The 23,009-nt window shown below is 42.6% G+C and overlaps 1 pseudogene; it reads left to right on the plus strand.

Moving 5' to 3' along the window:
* Positions 1-16,118: 16,118 nt before the first annotated feature.
* On the plus strand, positions 16,119-17,149 carry LOC116749787 (annotated as a pseudogene).
* The last annotated feature ends 5,860 nt before the right edge of the window (positions 17,150-23,009 follow it).

Genomic DNA, 23,009 nt, shown 5'->3' on the forward strand with positions numbered 1-23,009 from the left:
ATTGTTGGCCCAGGAAATAAGCACCGGAAAAAAATGAAAGAGATTAAGTAATAAGATTAAGCTACTGTATCTGATCTGTTCTATGACTATTTTAACTCTTGTGAGTAAACCTTCTCCCTTCTTTTTTGGGAAGAACTTATGAGTTTTTAATAATTAAACATTCTAGGCAAGGTGTTTGTCTTCCACTTCTGTCTGCATGGAAAAGGCTGAGTGAGGTGTGCTGGCTGTGTCTGTGCGTCCCCTCTAAGGCCTGCACCCTGCCCACAGACCTCAGCTCACTACTGCCTGTGAGATGTTTCAGTTTTCTTGTGGGAGGACAAAGACCTGTAAAGCTATTTTGCTGCAGGTAACAGGAGGCCTTGAGATCAGATGGAAAATAAAAGCCCTGTTTAATAGGCCAGGTGGTGCTATGAAAAGAACAAAGGCTTTGGAGGTAAAGAGTGATCTTCCAATCCAGGCTCCAGGACTTACTTACAAGCTGGGTGATTTTAGGCAAGTTACTTAACCCCTCTGAACCACATTTTTCCTATCTGTAAAATGGGGTTAATATTACCTTCTAAGTCTGTTGTAAGGATTAAAGATAATCTATGTAAAATGCTAGGTACAAAGCAGGCCCTAAACTATTAGGGTTTTTCTCACTATTAACTGAAGACAGAAGCATCTGACCTGATTCTGTTTAAGCCAGCTTGATATTTCCTGTCTCCAGCAGTGAGGTGAAAACTAGAAATAAGACAAAATTTTATGTACATAGAGATTCTATTCAAGGTCTCTATGCATTATAGAATAATGGAGGATCTAAATTTTTAGAAAATCATCTATTTTATCAAAAGATCAAAACAATATGGCCACTTGCTCCCAATGAAACAAATGAGTTTTGATGTTAGCTGAGTAGCAGTCTAAAGTCAGATTTAGACGCTAAGGGTGGAAACTATCTTCTTTAGGGTTCCTGGAAACAGCTGCTCTTGTGTGGCGTACACAGGAAGTGCCAAAAGTGCTTGTAAAGTATTTTACTAAAGTGCCCTTTATACATATTTATACACACATTTTTATAACTCATTTCTGAACCTTTGAGAATGAATCTTAAGAGAAAAAAATGTAGTCAAGCAAATCCTTTGCTAGGATTGTCAAGGCTAGGCTTGAACATTGATTCATCCTTTGTCATTGTCAAGAACTCCTGGTGCTGTACAAACAAGCAAGACTGGGTAGGCAAAAAGAGGCAAGGGAAGTAAACAACAATGTGAATTCCTGTTCTGTGAGGGCCTGGACTTCAAGTAATTTTCTTCTACCTATGTTTTAATTTTCTTTCATGAATATGCTTTTAAACTTTTAAACCCTGATCTTTCCCCTCCAATCATGCATATATAAGCACATATGCATCGCCCACCCACCTCCTCAATACACACACACGCACACACACACTACACACTACACAAGAGTGTGAATACCACCAGGCAAGAGTCACTGATGTCACCTTGGAGGCTGGCTACCAGAGTTCTACAAAGTTTGACACAAAAATATCATGTTTTTTAAAATATCTGTAGAGTAGAGATGGAAGTAAGGGGTATGTGGGGAGAGATTTCCTTCTTTCCTGAGATAACCATTTATGCTTACATTTGATACAGATTTTCTCTCTCCTCTACTTTTTCTCACTACCTGTCCCAGTTTCTAAAATACTTTCCCTACTCTTCTTATTCTTGTTCTAGTCTTCTTGGATCTGTGGGCAAATAAAAAAATATGGGTGCTGATGAAGGGACTGAGGTGCCCTTCTTTCTTTTTTTGAGGTGCGCTCCTTTTTTTTTTGAGGTGCCCTTCTCTAAGTTAAACATTTAAGTTCCAGGGGATGATTTCTCTGGAATGATATCTAAAATAAAACATTTATAAATTGGACAGTGTTTATAATAAGGATGTACAATTGGCTCATCACAGAAAGAAACAGAACTCATTATCTATGTAATAAAGACATTTGGGCATTAAGCACTATATGACGCATTATGAAGGTAGATATATTAGATGTGATTCCTGGCTTCAAAACCACCACCTAGGGAAGAGCCAAGATGAACTGAGATATTTTTAAGGACAGTTTGATGATTGCATATTCATAAAAAAGAATATCTACTTAATCCCCACATAAGCTTTTTAGTAGATTCACATGTTTGCCAACGCTGCAGGGCTGTACGCTGCCCCCAGTGCACTGGAGGACCCACTTCATGTGATGATGGTGCCCTTCAGGGTCCATGGAAGGTGGGCTCCTTGCTCTGAGGGCTGGCTGTGAATCAGGCAATGAAGAGCCGTGGGAAGGGTGGCGCTGGACACATCTAGAGTTCCCGTGGCTCCTTTAATAGCTTTTCAGGCTCCTTCTAACTCCCCCAGTCAGCTCTCACTGTTTTCTGGGCTCGGCCTTCACCTCACAGTTACTTCTAGGTTTTCATTCCTTTAGAATTGCTGTGGACCAGGAAGCAAAATAACCAAGCATATTTTATTTAAGTCTAAAAATGGATATTAATACTATTGATAAAATGAATAATTTAATGCTGCTCCGGCAATATTAAATGATCCTAGCCACTGAGATCCCCTGGGATCTGGCTGTGGGTTGGAGGAGGTCCAGTGGTGGGTAGGTCACAGTAGAAGAGCTTTACGTTAACTCAGTTAAAACGCTGACCTGCTAGCACTGAGTTACTTGTGCAAAGCAACTCCAGTGGAAGCCTCATTGGGGCTTTCCAAGAAGGCAAATGACTGCTCCCTGGTGTGTGGGTTAGGGGGTTAGGGATGGTAAGAAGGGTCTGTGGATTCAGTGCAAAGACTTCAGCCTACCAGCTGGGTGACCTTGAGCAGATTATTTAACCTCTTGAAGCGTTAATACCCCTTCTTTAAAATAGGAGAGAAAAAGTACAGCACATAAGGTTTCTGTAAGGATTAATGAGAAATTCATGTAAGGCGTTCAGCACACTGCCTGGCATACAATAAGCTTTCAAACGCTAGCGCTTATTAAAAAAACACATGCACACAGCTTGGATCCTCACTGTATTTCACCATGGGGGTTCATTTTCAAAAGCTAGGACACTTTAAAATGAGAATCTTCTCTTTTTTTCCACCAATTAAAACCTCTTGGTTAAAGAACAATGATAGAGCAAGAATGGGTCTTATGGAATAGCACTTAGGATATGATTATGGGATGGAATATTTTCATGTAGGCATACATCAAAGGCTGCAAGGCTTTGGTGAGTATGTGTTAATATAGGAAGTGTCCCTTTAATAGTTAGATTCTGACCTGAGTTTAAAGGGCTGGAGGGGAAGATATGGAGAATTTTAGGCAAAGACCACAAAAGGAAGGAAGATAGTCATCTAAATAAGTTAGGCAGAAACTGGGGAGGGGATGAGATTAGGTGTTTACTAGTAGGGAGGCTTTCAGGTAAAGAACCACATCCTATGTAGCTTAAGCAAACATGGGACTTGATTAGCTCATGGAAGTGAAATCCAGGCTCCAGGCAGGGCTGGACGCAAGGTTCAAATGGTGTGGTATGGGAAGGCCCGCGCCTCCACCTGGTAGATAGTTTCTCTCCAGTGGTAAGCAAGACTCACATTCTTTTAGCTCAGTGCAGGGAGAAAGCCTATCTGAGAACCCAAATTTCAAGAGGTTTGGCTTGACCTGGGTCACAGGTCCAAATTTATCGCAGTCACTGTGGCGTTGGAGAAATTGGGTGCTCTGGGTGGAGGTGGGGGGCTGGTCAGCTGACTGAACCACATGGATGGGTTCACCACCACCAAGAGGAGATTTGCTCGCAGGAAACAGGGCAAAGGTGCTGGGCAGGCAAGAGGGACATGGCCCCAGCTGGTAGTGCTCGGCCTAACCTCCCCTCACCATCTGCCAGTACCCCATGGGCATCTATACCTTCTGCTTCAGCTTGACACCAGCCCCCTGAGCCAAGGAGACCCCCTGAGGTGACTGTGAAGTCACATGGGTTCCTGGAAACCCCATCATATAGCAGATAGCTGTCAAGAGGACTAAGTGTAGACAGTTTCTTTGTTCCAAGAGATTTGGAGCTATGACACAATTCGCTGAATACAAGATCAACAGAGTGAAGAGTGGGGTGAGGTTATTGCTCAGGCAATATTAAATAAGCGCAGCCACTGGGACCCTGTGGGATACAACCGCAGGTTGGAGGGAGTCCAGAGCTGGGTAGGTTATAGTAGACAAGTTGTGAGCTAACCCAGGTGAAGTGCTGATGTGCTGGCACTGAGTTACGTGTGCAGCCTCATTTCTACTGTCCTTCCTACGTACCATATGTGGTCTTCAGTTCAATGGAATATTATTCTCTCTAGTAGGACAATCTCAAGGACATTTTTGAGAGTTGTTTATTTACGTTAAGAATTAGCACACATCCTGTTCTTGATATGCATGGTTCAAAGGCTTCTGGGTGAGGAGGCACATGGGGCTGGGGTATGGACCAGAGGAAAGAACGAGCACAGGTTACTAGAATGCTTTAGAAATCCTTTTCTGCTTCAGATAAGTGGCTAATTAAATTTGGGGTTGGCTACTGGAAAAGTGCCAATTATGGAAACGAGCATCTGTTGATCACACTTTGCTTCAGATGCTTGGCTCCTGACTGGAGCCGTGTTGGGGAGAAAGCGGGGAGCCGTGCTAGCACCACACACAGGCGTGGTAGGAGGAGTGATTCATCATATTTACTTTCAGGCTTTCATCTTGTAACAAGATTAATTCAGTAGAATTTAACTTCCAGAGAAAAATGGACCATTTATTGTTTCAGCTTCAGGCTTAGGCACAGCAGGTGGATTTTCCAAATAGCCTCATCTGACATTTCCTAGAAGTGTAAGCTAACATGATTCCATTTTTTGGCAAGTGGAAAGTTATATTTGAACATTCTACAAGTCAGTTGGCAGGACTGTGAATTTCAAACACTTAACTATCTTGCTTGAGCTGGAGCTTGATTTTGTCGAGTGATTTTGCAACTGTGTGACAGTCCTTTTTTAGGTCTGGAAATCGTCTCAGAAAATTTAAATCATTTGCCAAAGGTCACTGAATAATGTACACGTTAGAGCTGGGGACTGGTGAATATTGATGAGAATCCAGTTCTCTTATATCTCGGAGTCACTTGTAGAAAGTGACTGTCATTTGTGACGTGTGTAACTTTGTTTGCACATGGAGTAAGTAAAGATTTTTGACACCCATCTTCTGCTGGCTTTTCCCCCTGGTACTTCTAGGGCTTGCTTACTATGGTGTCTGCTCTTACCGTAAGTGAGCATGGAAAGCTACAAATCACATTTACTTTTCTTCTAGAAGCACATGTTCCTGCTGTGCTGGGCAGATTCGGCAGGCAAATCCACTTTGCCAACAATAATACCATATTCCATGTAACGATGTCCTTTGATCTTTTCAATTGGAAATGGTAGGCCTAAGCAAATTAAATCCAAGCAAGTACCATCAGTTAATGACTTCTTAATTATTAGATGTCTCGTCTTCACCAGTTGTCTCTAAGATACCATATTAATTCACTATTCTAATATATTTGTCCATATTCCTTTGGGGGTTTCTTTTTTTTTTGTAATTCATGTATTTTTGGGGGGAGAGCTTAAAATTACTTCATTTTATTCCAGATTGCATCCAAGCATAAACACACAAAGTATTGCCTTTATAGCATAAAGGAAATCTATCAACAAAGTTTAAACTATCAAGTTAACCTTTAAACTCCTCCAGAAAGAATCAGATACAGAAATGCAAGCAATACCACAAAAATGTGCATATGAATTGCTATTAAATTTTTTTTTACTATGGTAGTATATATATTTTTTTATACAGTAGGTTATTATTAGTTATCTATTTTATACAAATTAGTGTATATATGTCAATCTGGGGGGTTCTTTATTCAATAATCCTTTAGGTTATTCTTTAGTGTTTTGCTTGTTTGTTTTTATGGGTGTCACAGATTTCCCCCGTATTCCTCTATATCTTTGGGATTATTTAACATATGTAGTCTTTTCTTGTTTATAGAATTTCTTTCTTTTTTTAAAAAAAATATTTATTTATTTATTTGGTAGCACTGGGTCTTAATTGTGGCACGTGGGATCTTTGTTGCTTCGTGCGGGATCTTCGTTGCGGCATGTGGGATCTAGTTCCCTGACCAGGGATCGAACCTGGGCCCCCTGCATTGGGAGCGCAGCGTCTTAGCCACTGGACCATCAGGAAAGTACTAGAACTTCTGATATTTGGAAATAACTCAGGTAGATAAAATTCAGGCATTTTCTGGGGGTGTGGGTTTGAGAAGAGATGAGACAGTGGATGAGTTTGGATTTAGACTTATTTCTTAAGGTGCCTCTGGTACACCCAGGTGGATATGACCAGTATGCACTTAGAAATGGTTTGGAACTCAGACAAGACTTCAAGGCTAAAGGTAGATCTTTGGAATTATCTGTTTTTAAGTAATATGTGACTCCATGAGAATAGATGTAAACATCCAAAGGAGAAAGTGCAAGTGGGAAAAAAGCTAGTATTAAGGGCAATCAGTGTGGTATGAGTGGCAGGTGAAGAGACAGGAAGACAGTGGATTCAAGGAGATTGGCAGAGAGAAGGTGAGAAGTAGTACTAAGAGGTTTTTTAGGATGGAGAGCGTTGACCATGTTTCTCAGGGAGAAGAGGGAGAGGGGGAATTACTGACAAGGGAGAAAATGAAGAAGGAAGAGGATGGGGGCTGTTGATGGTTTGAGGTGTCCAGGTGGTGGGGATACTATCAGAAGCACCATGTGGGTCTTGGAGGGGGGTACACATTCCTTCAGCTAGAAAGAAGGAGGTGAGTGAAAATGCAAGTTAGGAAGTAGAAAGGAGAGAAATGGAGGGAGATATCACTCCTGCTGCCCTTTCCCTTCTTTATGAAGCAGGAGGCTAGGTGATCTGCTGAGCAGGAAGGGAACGCTGGTAAAGTTTGGGAGCATCTTTATAAATTAAAATATGTAGTGTACCTAGATCTTGTTGAACTCATATATTACATTTCCATTTTGGAATCGAAGTCATTTTTCACTTCCTTCTGAACCTCATAACATCATGATGAAGAGACAACAACTGGGCTTCCCTGGTGGCGCAGTGGTTGAGAGTCCGCCTGCCGATGCAGGGGACGCGGGTTCGTGCCCCGGTCTGGGAAGATCCCACATGCCGCGGAGCGGCTGGGCCCGTGAGCCATGGCTGCTGAGCCTGCGCGACCGGAGCCTGTGCTCCGCAACGGGAGATGCCACAACAGTGAGAGGCCCGCGTACCGCAAAAAAAAAAAAAGAGAGACAACAAATTACAACAAAAGCCATGGAGGCATGAGGGTCCCAGCACTGCTTGTAAAACTCACCCTGGGAATTTCTGACCAGCTGAAGGCTTGCCCTCAGATGTGCACCTTGGTCTAATATAGCAAATCTATGCAGATCTGATTGATGGCCGAGTAATTTATATCTTAACTAAGCCCATAAATTGACTCACTGTTTGAGATTGTTCTATCTTCTTTGGAGATGGAGTAAAAACTCCTTGGGGTAGGAAGGTCCCCTGAGAAACGTTAGTGTTCCTGAAGTAATAATACGCTAGAAAGCCTTTTATTGTGGGATGAGTGTGACAGCTAAGAAATGGAAAGAAATAAATGTGGGTCACACAAAAACCTCATTCCATGACCTTCAGTGCATATTTAAGAAAATGCTGTGAGGAACTTCAATATTAGATATTTTATTTATATTTTATATATATATAATATTTATAATTGCTATATACTTTGGCTTCACCTGGGATGAAAAATCAGCCGCACATTGTTTCACTTTCCTCCTGTTTTAACATACTTGCTGTTGCATGAGGCAGAATCTCCTTTAGCAGAGTGATCAGCCATGACGAAAGGGGGCGGGGAGGACATACAGGCTTCTGTGTCTCAGTGGAGCCCTTAGAATTTTCAGACTTGCTCTATTTTCCTTCAGGACTCTACATTTGCCCTGGGTTTCCCGCTTGGGAGCCTAACGTGGAGTAAGCCCAGAGCAGGCTCCCTGCCCCCATTCATCCACAGAACTCGGCAAAAGCTTGCCTCATCTTGTCCGGACTTCCCACCCCACCTCAGGGCTAGGTACAAAGCAGCTGTCCAAACCTGAGGGAGGCCTGGCTAGAACCTGTTCATTGTTGGCCAGTGGGCAACTTTGGGGCCACTGGTGCTGTGGCTCTCAAGGCCCTGCTAATAGGCACACTCAGTTACACACAGGTTGGGGAAGGTGGAGGGAAGCACAGTCTGGGGTGACTTAGCCCTCTCTTCAGCCCAACCGACAACACAAGACCCTCACATACAGAGTGAACCGAGTGAAAAAGTTAAGGAAAATTAGAACAGGAAGCATTGGAAAGATTTTGCCTTCACTTAAAATTTCCCAGCTTTTCTTTTTAAAAGAAAATCAATGAATTAGCATCCGTTAAGCGTTGGTATTCACGGCTTATAAATACTTTCTAAGACTTTGTAGTGCTCACTGTAGGTGTGTAGCGTAGCTGTAGTTTTGAACAGTGCCCTTAGACCTCACTTAATTTTTCCCTTTCCAGAGGGTGTGTTCCCCTCTCACATCATAATGAACCTCTTGAAAACAGGTTGAAAAAAGGAGATTCTTTGGTCAGACACAGATCCTGAGGCTTTTGCCCTCCAGCGCTGACAGATGTGAGAGAGGTCTTGACCTCTAACAGAGGCTTTGTCTGCTCACTATGTCCGCCGGCCCAAAGCTGGCGAAGCAGCCAGGAGCAATCATAGATGTGGGGACGCTATGTCCCCAGCCATTGTCGTGACCCTTTGGACAGACTCTTCCTCCTGTGTGTGTGCATCTTCCTTCCTGTTTTTTTGTTTTGTTTTTTAAATTGAAGTAGAGTTGCTTTACAATATTGTGTTAGTTTCAGGTGTACAGCACAGCAATTCAGTTATAAATATATATTCTTCTTCAGACTCTCTTCCCTTATAGATTTGTTACAAAATATTGAGTATAGTTCCTCGTACTATACAGTGGGTCCTTGTTGGTTACCTATTTTATATATAGTAGTGTGTATATGTTAATCCCAACCTCCTAATTTATCCCTCCCCTCCCTTCCTTCCCGTTTTTATCAAGTGTTTTCTGTTTTCTCCTGAATCTTCAAACACAGTTAGTGTCTTATTTACTGTTGGATGTATCGAGGATACTGTTTTCCTGACTCTGAAGAGCCTAAAAAACAGGCCATGTTCCTATTTTTCTGAGAATTTAGTTCTGCTTCTAAGTAGGGAGATGAAAATACTTTCTAATTCTATAGTCCTTAAGCTTATCCTCCCTCTTAACTTTACCAGGTAGCCAACAGGACTCATGTGCATCAGGGTAGAGGTAAGAGGGGAGAGATAAAGTGAAAATGTTGTTCTGAATGTGGGTGCTTGGCAGGTATCTCTGTCCCTGAGCCGAGGAATTGCTATAGTAATCTAAAATCAACAGGAGAAGCGATCCAGGGCCAAGTACTGGGCAGCAATCAGGGTCATGGGTTGCAAGTTGATCTGGGAGTGAAATTACGAGCCTGCGTAAAGCTTTTACAGGGCTAGATTCCAGGAAATAAGGCAAATATATTTCCAAGGTAGCTCATTTAAAGCCAGAGCTTACAAAACTTTAACACCCTTTTGTTCTCCCTAAGTGGCTGGGAATGTAGTGGACCATGGGCTAGTTTGTTTTCTGCTCAGCATCTCCCTTTCCATCTGGAGGCAATGCCACATTGTGTGTCAAGGTGTAGTGCTCCACCCTGTATCAAGAGTGATCCCCCCTCCCTACCCCAGACATTCAGGGTAGGAACCAGTCTCAGCCAGTCAGACCCTTCTCTCTGGGACATTGAATATCAAGGGAGTGAAGCAAAGATTCAAAGATTGTTCAGAAACCACTTGTGGCGATGATGTTGTGCTGTGGGCAACAGTGGAGTACTAACAGGGGCAGACAGTCCTGTGGCATGACCTTGGCTGTGGTCCCTACTGCCCATCCTCTCTTGGTGTCCAGCCCGTTTCCTGAGCCTTGGCCTCCAGCCCTCCCATTCATCCTATGACCTCTTCAATATCCTCCCAATACACTCCAGCTGAGAAAAAGTGAGCATGGCTGTCTTCTGTTGCTTGCAATCAAGCATTAGATCGGGCCATCTGATGTTCCGGTCCTCAAATGCAAAGAGGTGTTTCTGGTGCTGCTAGTTGGTCTCTACCTAGAATGGTCTGGCACCACGTGTGCTGTGCCCCTCCACATGAGAGCCGCTGTACTTAGAGATTTTAAGACAAGTCTAGAGTCAAGGGTTTCTGGCATGTTACCAAAGTGGACACAACTAACTTAATGTAGAGAGGAATTTCACTGAGTAAGGGCCCTAAATAGTCAATGTTTGCAGGTGTGACTCCCAGGCCGCACACCTAGGTGGCAAGGGATACTGAGTTTTTTCATGTATTTAAATCAACTTAATTTCAACCTCACCTTTTCCTACACAGCAAAAAGGAAATGTACCCACAGGCATACCTGACTGCCCCCCAGAGCCTCCTCACCCCAAGGGTTGTTTGGAAGCCCCGGGTCTCATAGTGCCAAGATACAGGGGAAGGCCCTCTGGTCTTCAGTCCCTGGACTGTATTGGTGTCCTCTGAGACACCCACTGCCCTGGCAAGTACAGTCCCTTCAAACCTACTGGCTCTGTTTTTTACCCCTGTGGCACTTGAAGCCTGGGGACCTTTGGCAAAGCTACTGCCTAGAGTTCTATCTCTTTAGGTGTATTATAAAGCTGAGCATTTGAACATTTGGTCACCTCCTTAGGGCACTATTATGGAGATGGCTCTGGGCCCTGATGCGTGAGGGGCCCATAGACCTCTGTCCTCGCCTCCTGTCTCCTGGAATCTTTTAGTTTGACGAACATTCCACTTTCTTCATGTTTCCCTTACAGGTCCCCCCAACCCCCCTACCATACACGCACCCCACAAATTAATCAATGGCTTAAGCTTTTGAAAACAAAAGAAGGAAAATATATTGCAGGCAACTTGTGCCTTATGCTCTGCCACAAGCATCCTTTGCTCAAATGGTAGAAGGGAGAGAGGAGTCATTGCATGGGGTGGGAGGGGAATAAAAACAAATTAATAGGTTAAAGAAAAGTCTTGTCAATAGCATTTAAAATTAATGAGGGGAAAAAGAAAACGGAAGTGCTGAAATGCTATCAGCTGCCAAATAGAAGGGTTAATTGGCTTTGTATTTGGTGTCACTATCTTCTTTGATTCCTTAAAGTTTCATGAGTGATGCAACCTCATCTCTAAGCTATTCTGGTATGAATAATGTCACTCCCTCCTTTACCCCTCTAACTTTTTAGAGTAAGGAATGAGGAGTATTTCTTGTCTACATTCTGTAAATCAAGTCAGCAATTCTAGCTCTAATTAATATGGGACTTCTACTCCAGCTGGAAACAAATATTTGTGTAACAAATGAAAGAGCATGTAATCCACAATCAAGCTTCTTACTGAGCCCCTTGTCCCAGCTGCTTCTCTGAATAGAGTCCACTTATTATTATAGTCTCCAATCTTGAGTGGCAAGGCAGCTTAGGTGAGGTATCTCTGTTGGTGTGTGAGCCTAGTAATTTACTGATACATTTAAAACAAGCATATGCTAAAATCTTTTATTCATTATAGATGCTGATTCCAAGAAGCAAAGGATCCACATTTTGGGAATTTACAGGTCTAATTCATCCCACACATGTGAAAACTGGATTCTGGTAAAAATGATGAATCACTAGATGAGGGAAGGTCAGGTCTTCTTAAACCCATAACCATGATTGACTTTGAGTCACAGAAACTCTGATGCAAATGGGCTTAAACAATAGGGGGATTTATTGTTCCATTTAAAAGGCCAGAGATGGGTTGGTTCTAGAATTGGTTAATCCAGTGGCTCAGTGACATCATGGTAGACCTAGGTTCTAACCAACTTCCCTCTCTGCCACCCTCTAGGCATCGGCTCCTCCTTTATGGTCCCAAGACAGCTGAAGCACTTCTAAGCACTGAATCCCAGCAGGATTTCCAGAGTCAGAGGGAAGGAATGGTTACTTCTTGCCTGTCACTCCTTATTAGCAAGAGAATTTCTCCCAGAACTATGCCCCTACCCAGCAGATTTTTTCTCATGTCTCACTGGCTAGAATTGAATCGAGAACACCGCCTCAGGGCTTGACCATGGTGCCCTTTCCGTGGCACCTGGCCATGGGGACCAAATTTGGGTTTTCTCAAGAGAGGAAGGGATAGGTTTAGTCGGGTGACCAGCAGTGCATATCATGCCAGCTTATCCCCCATGAGCTAATAAATGGCTTGTAAATATGTTTTCTGGAATGTAGTTAGAAGTAAATATATGATGTTAACAATGCTCTATTAACTGCCTTTTAGTTTTGGCCTCAATTTTAGTTCCCCAATCAGGGATTGAACCTGGGCCCCCAGCAGTGAGAGCACGGAGTCCTAACCCGTGGACTGCCAGGGAATTCCCTAGGCTATTAACTGCTAAATGTTTCATTTGAACTTTCATCAGCTTTTGGAAGACACAAAATAATTTTTAGCGAGCACCTTTAAGGATCTAATCCAGATCATTTTCACTTATTTCAGAGATGTGTTAGGAGTCAGGGAGATGTTATACGATGTGGAGGCTCCTACTTCTTGAGAGTCATCCTGAATTCTAAGATGTCTTCCCCAGCTCCTCGTCAGACTCATCCAGTCATTGTCTCCACATCTTGGTCCTTTGCTCTTTGCTATGCCCTGTACACACCTGCTCCTCTAGAGAGGGCATCTACTCATGTGATGCTCCTATCACAACCATGTGAATCATGCCCAACTTTACACTTTGGTTCTTTCTTCCAGGTGCTAACCTCACATTTCCATATGACTGGTGGATATTTCCAGTTGCATATATTGCTAGTAACTCAAACTCAGCACACTTAATATCATCATACCTTCCCTCATCACCTGCAATTTTATTCCTATCATTTAATGAAGGCCAACCACTCAAATTCCATCTTCTTTGTAAAGAACTTTCTGATTGTCATCTGTCCAGTGAAACAATATGTATCAAGTGCCTATCGTGGACCCAAGTATAAGGTGGTGAGCAAGCCCCCATGGAGCATATGTTCCTGTGCAGTGATAGATCAGATAATGAGTGACCAATCGTCTCAGCTAGAGCTGATCTCTTATCTCTGATCTTCTAAAACTGTCATTGTCTATATAATAAAGATACAGTGATAACAAAGGTGTACCTTGGAGAGAATTTGGACAGCGTGCTGTTCTAAGTGCTTAAAACGTAATAACTCTTTCAACCTTCACAACAACCCTGTGAGGTGGCACTGTTTGCCCTACCATTTTTATAGAGGATGAAACTAAGACACAGAGAGGTTAAGAAACTCAGGTTTACAAAGCTAGTAAGTGATGAGTTTGCTTCCTCGAAAGCCAGGAAAGTAAAATCAGAATAAATTCTATTTTGAGTAAAAATAAAATATTGAAACTGAATGTGATTTTTAATACACCTACTTTTTCATTTTCAATATTTCCTCAACCACATCAATGTCCCAGAAAAAAAATAACAGTTAAAAAATACAATGAGGGCTTCCCTGGTGGCGCAGTGGTTGAGAGTCTGCCTGCCAATGCAGGGGACGCGGGTTCGTGCCCCGGTCCGGGAGGATCCCACATGCCGCGGAGCAGCTGGACCCGTAAGCTATGGCCGCTGGGCCTGCGCTTTCGCAGCCTGTGCTCTTCAATGGGAGAGGCCACAGCAGTGAGAGGCCCGTGCACCACAAAAAAAAAGAAAAAAAAAAAAAATACAATGAAACATCTATGTAGGGACACACATTTTTTTCTTTTGCTTTGGACTCCACTATAACTTGACACAGGATTGTTGGAGCCTATCTGTATTTAAACTTTTGCTATTTTGTATTAATTTTGATTTTTTAAAATATTATTTATCTCGATCACCAAGTTTTTGGCACCCTTGTAAATTTTGTGCCCAAGGTGTATCACTCTAATCCTGGCCTTGAGTGGTAGAGCTGGGATTCAAACTGAGGTGACCTGGTTCCAGGTCTGTACTTTTAACCACTGCACAGCTCATGTCCTAGAATTGTTGATTTTTGTATCTATATCTACATACCACTGTTCATTCCAATTAAACTAAAAATGCCTTGAGGGCATAGACCATTTGTTATACTGCCTTCCTGTATTCCTAAAGCATCTGGCATGGTGTCTGTTTGGCACATAGAGTGCCTGATAAAGGCTGGCTGAGAGGGGGTCAAAAGACCCCCTTTTCTAGTGGGCTAAAATTTACCATCACCACCAGCTACTTTTACCACAATTTGCAGTTTTGCTTTCTTAACTGCACTTTCCCTCTTACATATGGTATTTTAATTTTATAAAAATAATTAACTGAATAACCCATTTCATATAAAGATAATGAACACATGTTAACAAAAACATTATGAAAATAAAATGCTTCCTTCAAACTAGTATTCTCTTTTTAGTCAAACTTTCTGCATTTTTCAGAAATATATGGCCTTTGGGAAGAACATCTATAAGTTTTAGTTTTGTAAGCAAACAGATGAGTATAGTAAAGAGAAGGCAGAATGTTCATTGACATAATTATCAGCTCTTTGGTTACAATGTAGCAGTTTCTGAAGTACAACGGTTCTGTGATTTATGCTTCCCTACAAACTAGAGCTCTGCTCATTACCTCTTACACCCGGCTGGGGATCCGCTTCACCTGTGGGTGTACCCTTCTCAGTGTAATAATACCCTTCTCAGTGTAGTAATGACACGCCTGGGTGGTTATATTTTCTCCAGCACTACTTCTGGGAATGACAGGAAGAGATGAGTTTTTTCTCTCCTGCCACTGAACTTAGAAATGTGGCTTTTGTTTTTGGAAGAGGGAATCAATAATGAACGCAGCGATTTCTTCATCATATAAAAGCCGTTGACTTGTTTTTCTGTACTTTAACATCCTCTGAGCAGGTTTTAGCAGCTTTTGAATTTTATCTTTGCGTATTCTATAGTTACCAAAATTCTATAGTATACTATACAAAGGTATAGTATATTCTATACTTCACTATCGTAAATATAGAATTCTATACTTTCTAGTTTATTTACTGATTTTACAAAAGAGCCCTTCCAGAGCAGAGCCAGGCAAATTGTCACTTGCTTGACACCTGGGAATCACATGGATCCTCCCTTATGCTCTGGGGTTCTGCAGGGAATACAATAGTGTACTCAGGCTGACTTGGAAATCATACTGTTATACGATGCAGTATGAAACACTGTGTAATTACCAAAATTCTGCGGCTATTAATATTTGCCTAATTTTATGAGGAAACAAGGTGTGAGGAGAACTGGATAGAATTGTGAGTTTGCGCTAAAGGCAGTTTTACTGAATGTCATCCTCCCCATTAGATCTGTGCCCTGAAAACCTTGCTCTATCTTTGGTGCAGACACAACCTCATGCATTTTAGGGGAAGAAGACATGCTCCTGGAGAGCATATTATTTTCTCGGCATAGCCTTTAGCTACTCCAGGGGCACATCTGTGTTCATTACTTAGACCAGCGTAGACTGTTAACGGATGGCAGCAAACTTAAAGCTTAACCAAGACTCAAGTCCATTGTAACTTCTATTTTAATAACCTGAGCAGAGAAAACAGTTTAGTAGGTCATCTGAGTGAAACTGGCGAGAGACAGTTTCCAAATACATGAAGGAGAGTAGCAAGAAGAGTTGGTACAAAATGAGAAAAATAGTTACAAAGGGTGGACAGTGGTAGGGCCCAGTGCCTAAGTCCTGGTGTGGATGTTACCTCTCTGAGTTCTCAGGAAAGGCAGGAACCTTTAGAAAATAAGGCAGCCAGAACTCTATCTGAGGTAAGCCAAGCTTAGACCAGGCACAGCAGAAGTCGACGAGCATCCTTTCTACTCCTGCATCGAGGCTGGTTCTATGTACCACGGCAGGGTGCTTGAAATTTAGAGACATGAGGGTTTAGAGTTCACTTCTAGTCTTAGATTTAGATGTCAAATGGCTAAGAAAGTAACAAATGGGGAGTTCTGGAAGGATGTGATTCAAGAAACAAGAAATGGGGGTCCGATCGCACCGGCGCGGGGGCCATGGCGTCGTTAAGGCCGCCGCCGCCGCTCTGCCTGCTCTTGCTGTTGGTGGAGCGGCGCAGGCCGGCTTCCACTTCCGCCCGGGCTGTCAGCCCCTGCGCGGGAAACAGCTCACCCAGTCGGGGCGCAAGACACACCCCCGGCCTCGTGAGTATCTGTCCCCATCGGATGTGCCCAAGAGCTGGGACTGGCGCAACGCGGATGGGGTCAACTACGCCAGGGTCACCAGGAGGCAGCACATCCCCCAGGACGGCGGCACCAGCGCCACGGCCGACCGGAGCCCCAACAAGCGCAAGGGGGCGTGGCCTTCAGCACATCATCGACGGCGGCAACGCCGGCTCCTGGGAGGCAGGCGACCACCTGCAGGGGTGGGAGCACGCCCGCCTGCTCCGCATCCCCGACGAGGCCCGCAACAACGACCAGGCCAAGGACCAAGAGTGTGACAAGTTTAACCAGTGCGGAACCTGCACCGAATTCAAAGAGCGCCGTGTCATCCAGAACTACACCCTTTGGAAAGTTGGCGACTATGGCTTGGTCTCCGGGAGGGAAAAGGTGATGGTGGAAATCTACACAAACGGTCCCATCAGAGGCGGTACGATGGCAACAGAAAAGAGGTCTAACTACACTGGAGGCATCTATGCTGAATACCATGACAAGGCCTACATAAACCACATCATTTCCGTGGCCGGGTGGGGCGTCAGCGATGGGATGGAGTACTGACTTGTCCGGAATTCATGGGGCGAGCAAGGCTGGATGAGGACAGTGACCAGCACCTACAAAGATGGGAAGGGTGGGCTTCCCTGGTGGCGCAGTGGTTGAAAGTCCGCCTGCCGATGCAGGGGACGCGGGTTTGTGCCCCGGTCCGGGAAGATCCCACATACCACGGAGCGGCTGGGCCCGTGAGCCATGGCCGCTGGGCCTGCGCGTCCGGATCCTGTGCTCCGCAACGGGAGAGGCCAAAAGATGGGAAGGGTGCCGATTACAACCTTGCTATTGAGGAGAACTGCACATTTGGGAACCCCACCGTTTAAGGCAGACGTCTCCAACGAGCAGTTCTTAAAGAAATGATCTCATGAGCCGTAACCAGAGGGGATCCCATCATCATGGGCACTGGGTTGGTACTGCCATGGTTCGAAAGAACTGGGGGTTGATGTTCAAGTATCTGACGCCTGGTAACGGCACTGAGCACGGAGGAGAGACACCCGTCAAAATGCCTCATGGGCTGAAAGAGCGATCCCAGGGGAGAGTCTGAGGGGGGCGACTTAGCACCTGCACAGGACTGCTTCCTGTCATGATGATGGCAGCGAACCATCTACCTGGAGAAGAGTGATCACCAGACAGTGAATGATGTGACCTACGTTTTCTTCAATAGATGATTTGGCAGCTATGGTTTGTGATGTATTTAAGAGGTAAAACATTTCAGACTTATCACCAGTTCCTTTGTCACCTTGAAATCAATGGTGGGGTAGTGGGGGGAGATGGCAATTTCAAGATGCCAAGGGATGAATAAAATACACACTTCAAGAAGGAAAGGAAGGAAGGAAGGAAGGAAGAGGGAGGGAGGATGGGAAGGAGAGGGAGAGGGAGGGAGGAAAGAAGGAAGGAAGGGAGGAAGGAAAGAAGATAAGGAAAGAAAAGAAAAAGAAAACAAAAAAAGAAACAGGAACTGAGAGCCCATCATGGGGCAAGGTGTTTGCCCCAGGACTGGAGACATGGGCTTGATTAGACACAATGCTGCCCACATGGAGCTGTGGTCTGTCCAGGATTATGTGTCTTACATTCCAGCCCACTGTAGGTTTCCAAGATTGGATGGGGTTGGATAAAGCACAAGTACACTTTCAGAACCACGTGCTAATATGTGTGGAAATAATAACTAGAAAAGTCTGCAGTGATAGGACTCTGTTTTCTTCCCCTACTTTAGTGGTATTGCCCACACTTCAAATAACCTTTGTACTATGCATCTTCCGTGCTGTGTTTCTTCAATACCTGCCTTGGCTTCTCTCCTGCTAAGCTCTGCTCTACCACACACTTTTGCCTCCCTAGAGAGCTAATTATAAGCCTGTATTTTAGTGTCTACTTACAAGGAAAGCTTGTGTCAAAAGCAGCACATATCTATATAGAAATTGCAAAGAGTGTAAGTCCAGAACAGTGATGAAGCAATGCCCATGGATATGTTCACCAAGTAATGATTCAGGGAAGTCGAAATTGGTCTGGTTAGGATAGTGCTGGCAACTGGATGCCTAATAAGTGTTTACTGACAATAATCATCATGATAATGATAAAATGACCTGGTGTAAGTTTATTTGGGACGTTTTCTACCAATAATGAGGGGGCAGAGGAACTTCTATGCTCATCAAGATCAGAGCTTAGAAAAAAAAAAAAGATCAGAGCTTAGGCTACTTCAGCCTTGTGGGTAAGTTTACACCTTTGCAGGCCTATAAGGTTTTTCACTAGTCCTTCCATCTTGAGAAATAATGCTTCTGACGTAATCGTAGCTTAGAATATTTGAGCATTAGGTCTTAAGTGACGTTTAATCACAGGCTTTCTTGCTAACGTTACAATCTCTTTTAGGCCTTTGGTCTCTTGAGCCAGTTCTGCATAGCTGGGGTGCTATTATCACTTTCTCTTCTCTATTTCAAGGGTATAAGGTGTAAGGGGGAAAAAAAGTAGAAATAGGAATAGTTTAAGTGTGCATTTACATCTTGGATTTTGAAGAGGAAACTCAGATCTTCCAAATTGTCTTTTATCATCTATTCAAGGTCTAGAGCACTATAGAAGTTCCCCTCCCCTTAAAACAAAACAAAAACTTTTTTCAGAGCTTCCATGCACTTTTGTGTTTATAGATGGAAATATCTGTGGGACTACACATTTTCGAGCCTTACTGCAGATCCCTAGTTCTAGTGGGATTATATAAAACCTGGTATTGTTGAAAACCCTCCTTCTGTCTTCCATTCTTGAAGCAGGATTGAACATTTTATCAAATTGACAGCAAGGGAGTGTTTTACCTGCTTGAGTTAGTCTTACTATTTTATTTCAGTGCAGTGTGTCTACACCCTGCTGGGTGTGGAGGCCATGACTCACCCGGAGAGAGGATGTTGTTCACTGGGGGCATCCAGGGTGTTGCAGGATGACTGAGGCACTTCTCATTTGGACTTGGTGCCATTTTGTTCCTTCCCTTGTTCTGGCTTGGATATTTACTTGGCTACTTGCTCCCAAGGAGAACCAGTCCGTTGAGTATTCAAATATTAAATCCTCTTTCTACACAAGTGGCCAAGCAAGTTTTTACTGGAAATGTAGCCTGGTGCCTGAGGAAAGATGGGGTGGGGAGAAGAGAGATTGAGGTTAAAAGGCAAAGGGACCTGCAGAAAATAGCTTTTCTGTCTGATTACAAGTTTTATGACACTTTTCCATTGTCCATAATCTTTGTGCACAAGCTTCAGAAACATTTAGTGAGAATAACCTCACGTTAATCAATTTGTGCCAAGAAGCTTCCTCTTCCTGCTGCAGCACCATCCGCTTGGCCCATTAGAGCTCAGAGAAGGACCTGACCCCCTGGCGGTCTGACTCCTGTGAGTCACATTTTGTACATAACACCTCCTCCCTTCATCACCTCTCAGACTAAGCAAGTGCCCAGAGCTCTAGTGGTTACAGGCCAGGTAAAGCTGTGGGGAGAAGCTATCTGGACGGAAACAGCTGCACTCAGGTGAAGGGTGGAAGCTGTACACCAGGCACCTGGTTCCTCCTGAGGTTGTCAATACTCTCCTTGTTCTCAGAGGCTCACTCACCCCTGTATCCTTCTCTTTCCCTCCTGTGGGCACTTCCGGAGCTGGGTAGCTTGAGTACAATTCTTACCCAAAGCTTTTCCTCTCTTTTAAAAAATATAATGTGACTAATTTATCAAGAGTTATATCCAAGAGTGTTCAAATTGGGTATTTGGGGTAGTTAGTCCCAAACCCAACTGTATATCAGAAACATGGGAGCAGGGAAGAGGGGGAAGTTGGTTTAGAAATACACATTCCAAAACAACAAAGTCCTACTGTATAGCACACGGAACTATATTCAATGTCCTGTGATAAACCATAATGGAAAAGAATATGAAAAAGAATGTAAATGTGTATAACTGAATCACTTTTCTGTACAGCAGAAATTAACAAAACATTGTAAATCAACTATACTTCAACAAAATAAATTAAAAAAAAAAGAAATACACATTCCAGGACTAGATAGCTTTATTGGAGAATTCTACCAAAAATTTAAAGAAGCATTAACATTACTCTTTCTCAAAATCTTCCCAAAAATTGAACAGAAGGGAACACTTCTTAACTCATTCTATGAGGCCAGCATTACCCTGATACCAAAGCCAGTAAAAGACACAACAAGGAAAGAAAACTATAGACCAGGACCCATTAAGAATATAGATAAAAAAAAAAAATACTAGCAAATCAAATTCAGTGACATATTAAAAGGATTATATACCGTGACCAAATAGAATTTATTCATGGAATGCAAGGATAGTTCAGCATTTAAAAATCAATCGGGCTTCCCTGGTGGCGCAGTGGTTGAGAGTCCGCCTGCCGATGCAGGGGACACGGGTTCGTGCCCCGGTCTGGGAGGATCCCACATGCCGCGGAGCGGCTGGGCCCGTGAGCCTTGGCCGCTGAGCCTGCGCGTCCGGAGCCTGTGCTCCACAACGGGAGAGGCCACAACAGTGAGAGGCCCGCGTACCGCAAAAAAAAAAAAAAAAAAAAAAAAATCAATCACTATAAGAACAAACATATAGACACCAAGAGGGGAAGTGGCCGGTTGGCAGGGGGGGTGGGGGGGGCGGTTGATGGTAGTGGGATGAACTGGGAGATGAGGATTGACATATATACACTAATATGTATAAAACATAACTAATAAGAACCTGCTGTATAAAAAATAAATAAATTTCAAAAATTCAAAATAAATAATTTTAAAAAATCAATCACTATAATATACCACATTAATACAATAAAGAAAAAACCCCACAGAATCATTTCAATTGATGCAGAAAACCATTTGACAAATTCAACACTCAATGACAAAACTAGAAACAGAAGGAAACTTCCTCAACATTATAAAGGCCATATATGAAAAATCCTCAGCTAATATCCTACTCAATGGTGAAAGACTGAGAGGTTTTCACTTAAGATTAGGAAAAAAAGAAGGGTGTCTGCTTCCTTCAACATAATATTGGAAGTTCTAGCCAGAGAAATTGGGCAATAGGAAAAAAGGCATCCAAATTGGAAAGAAAAGAGTAAAATTATCTCTGTTCACAGACAACAGAATCTTTTATGTAAAAAATCCTAAGGATTACACACACACACACACACACACACACACACACACACACAACAGCTAGAGTTAATTTTAAAAATGTAGCAGTTGCAGGATACAAAATAACATACAAAAAATCAGTTACATTTCTATACACTAGCAATGAAAAATCTGAAATGGATATTAAGAAAATCATTCCATTTATCAGGGTGTCAAAAAGAATATAGTACTCAGGAATAAATTTTTAATCAAGGAGGCTAAATACTTGAACACTGAAAATTACAAATCATTGCTGAAAGAAATTAAAGAACACTTAAATAAATGGAAAGACATCCTGAGTTCATGTACTGGAAGACTTTATATTGTTAAAAGGAAAATATTGCCCAAATTGCTCTACACATTCAATGCAATCTCTTTCAAAATCCCAACAGCAGTTTTTTTTTTCCAGAATAGAAAAATCTATTTTAAAATTCATATGGAATCTCAAAGGACCTGGAATAGTCAAAACAACGTTTCAAAAGAAGAACAGACTTGGAGATCTCACACTTTCTGATTTCAAAGCTTACTACAAAGCTACAATAATCAAAGCAGTGTGGTACTGGCATAAGGATGGACATATAGACCAGTGGGATAGAATAGAGATCCTAGAAACAAACCCTTGTATATGTGATCAAATGATCTTTGACAAGGGTGCTAAGACCACGTGATAGAGAAAGGACAATCTTTTCAACAAATGGAACGGGGAAAACTAGATATCCACATGCAAAAGAAAGAAATTGGACACTTTCCTTATACTATATACAAAAATCCGTTTTGTTTAGGAACAAAGACCTAAACTTAAGAGCTAAACTATAAAACTCTTAGAAGAAAACACAGGAGAAAATTTTCATAACATTGGACTTGGTTATGATTTCTTGGATATGACACCAAAAGCACAGGCAAGAAAAGAAAAAATAGACAGACTGGACTTCAACAAAATTAAAAACTTTATTGCATCAAAGGACATTCTTAAGAGAGTAAAAGGACAACCCACAGCATGGGAGAAATATTTGCAAGCCTGATAAGGAGTTAATATTCAGAGTATATTAAAAACTCCTATAACTCAGCAAAAAATCAAAACAAAACCTAATTTTAAAATGGGCGCATTAAATGATGTATTTTAAAAAATAAAAAATAAAATGGGCAAAGGACTTGAACAGACATTTCTCCAAAGAAGATATACATATGGCCAATAAGCACATGAAAAGATGCATGAAGATCGTTAGTCGTGAGGAAAATGCAAATCAAAACCACAAAGAGATACCACTCCACACCCCTTAGGATGGCTATTACCCAAAACAAAACAAAGTAAAACACAACAAAAAACAAGCAAAAACTCAAAATGAAAAAACAAACAAAATAACAAGTGTTGACATAATTGTAGAGAAATTGGAACTCTCGTGCATAGCTGATGGGAATGTAAAAAGGTGCGCTGTTGTGGAAACCAGTTTAATGGTTCTTCAAAAAGTTAAACAGCATTACATGTGACCCAGCAATTCCACTCCTTGGTATATACCCAAAATAACTGAAAGCAAGCACTGAACCAGAAACTTG

This window comes from Phocoena sinus, chromosome 2 (genome assembly GCF_008692025.1).
Source record: "Phocoena sinus isolate mPhoSin1 chromosome 2, mPhoSin1.pri, whole genome shotgun sequence".
NCBI classification, from domain to species: Eukaryota; Metazoa; Chordata; class Mammalia; order Artiodactyla; family Phocoenidae; genus Phocoena; species Phocoena sinus.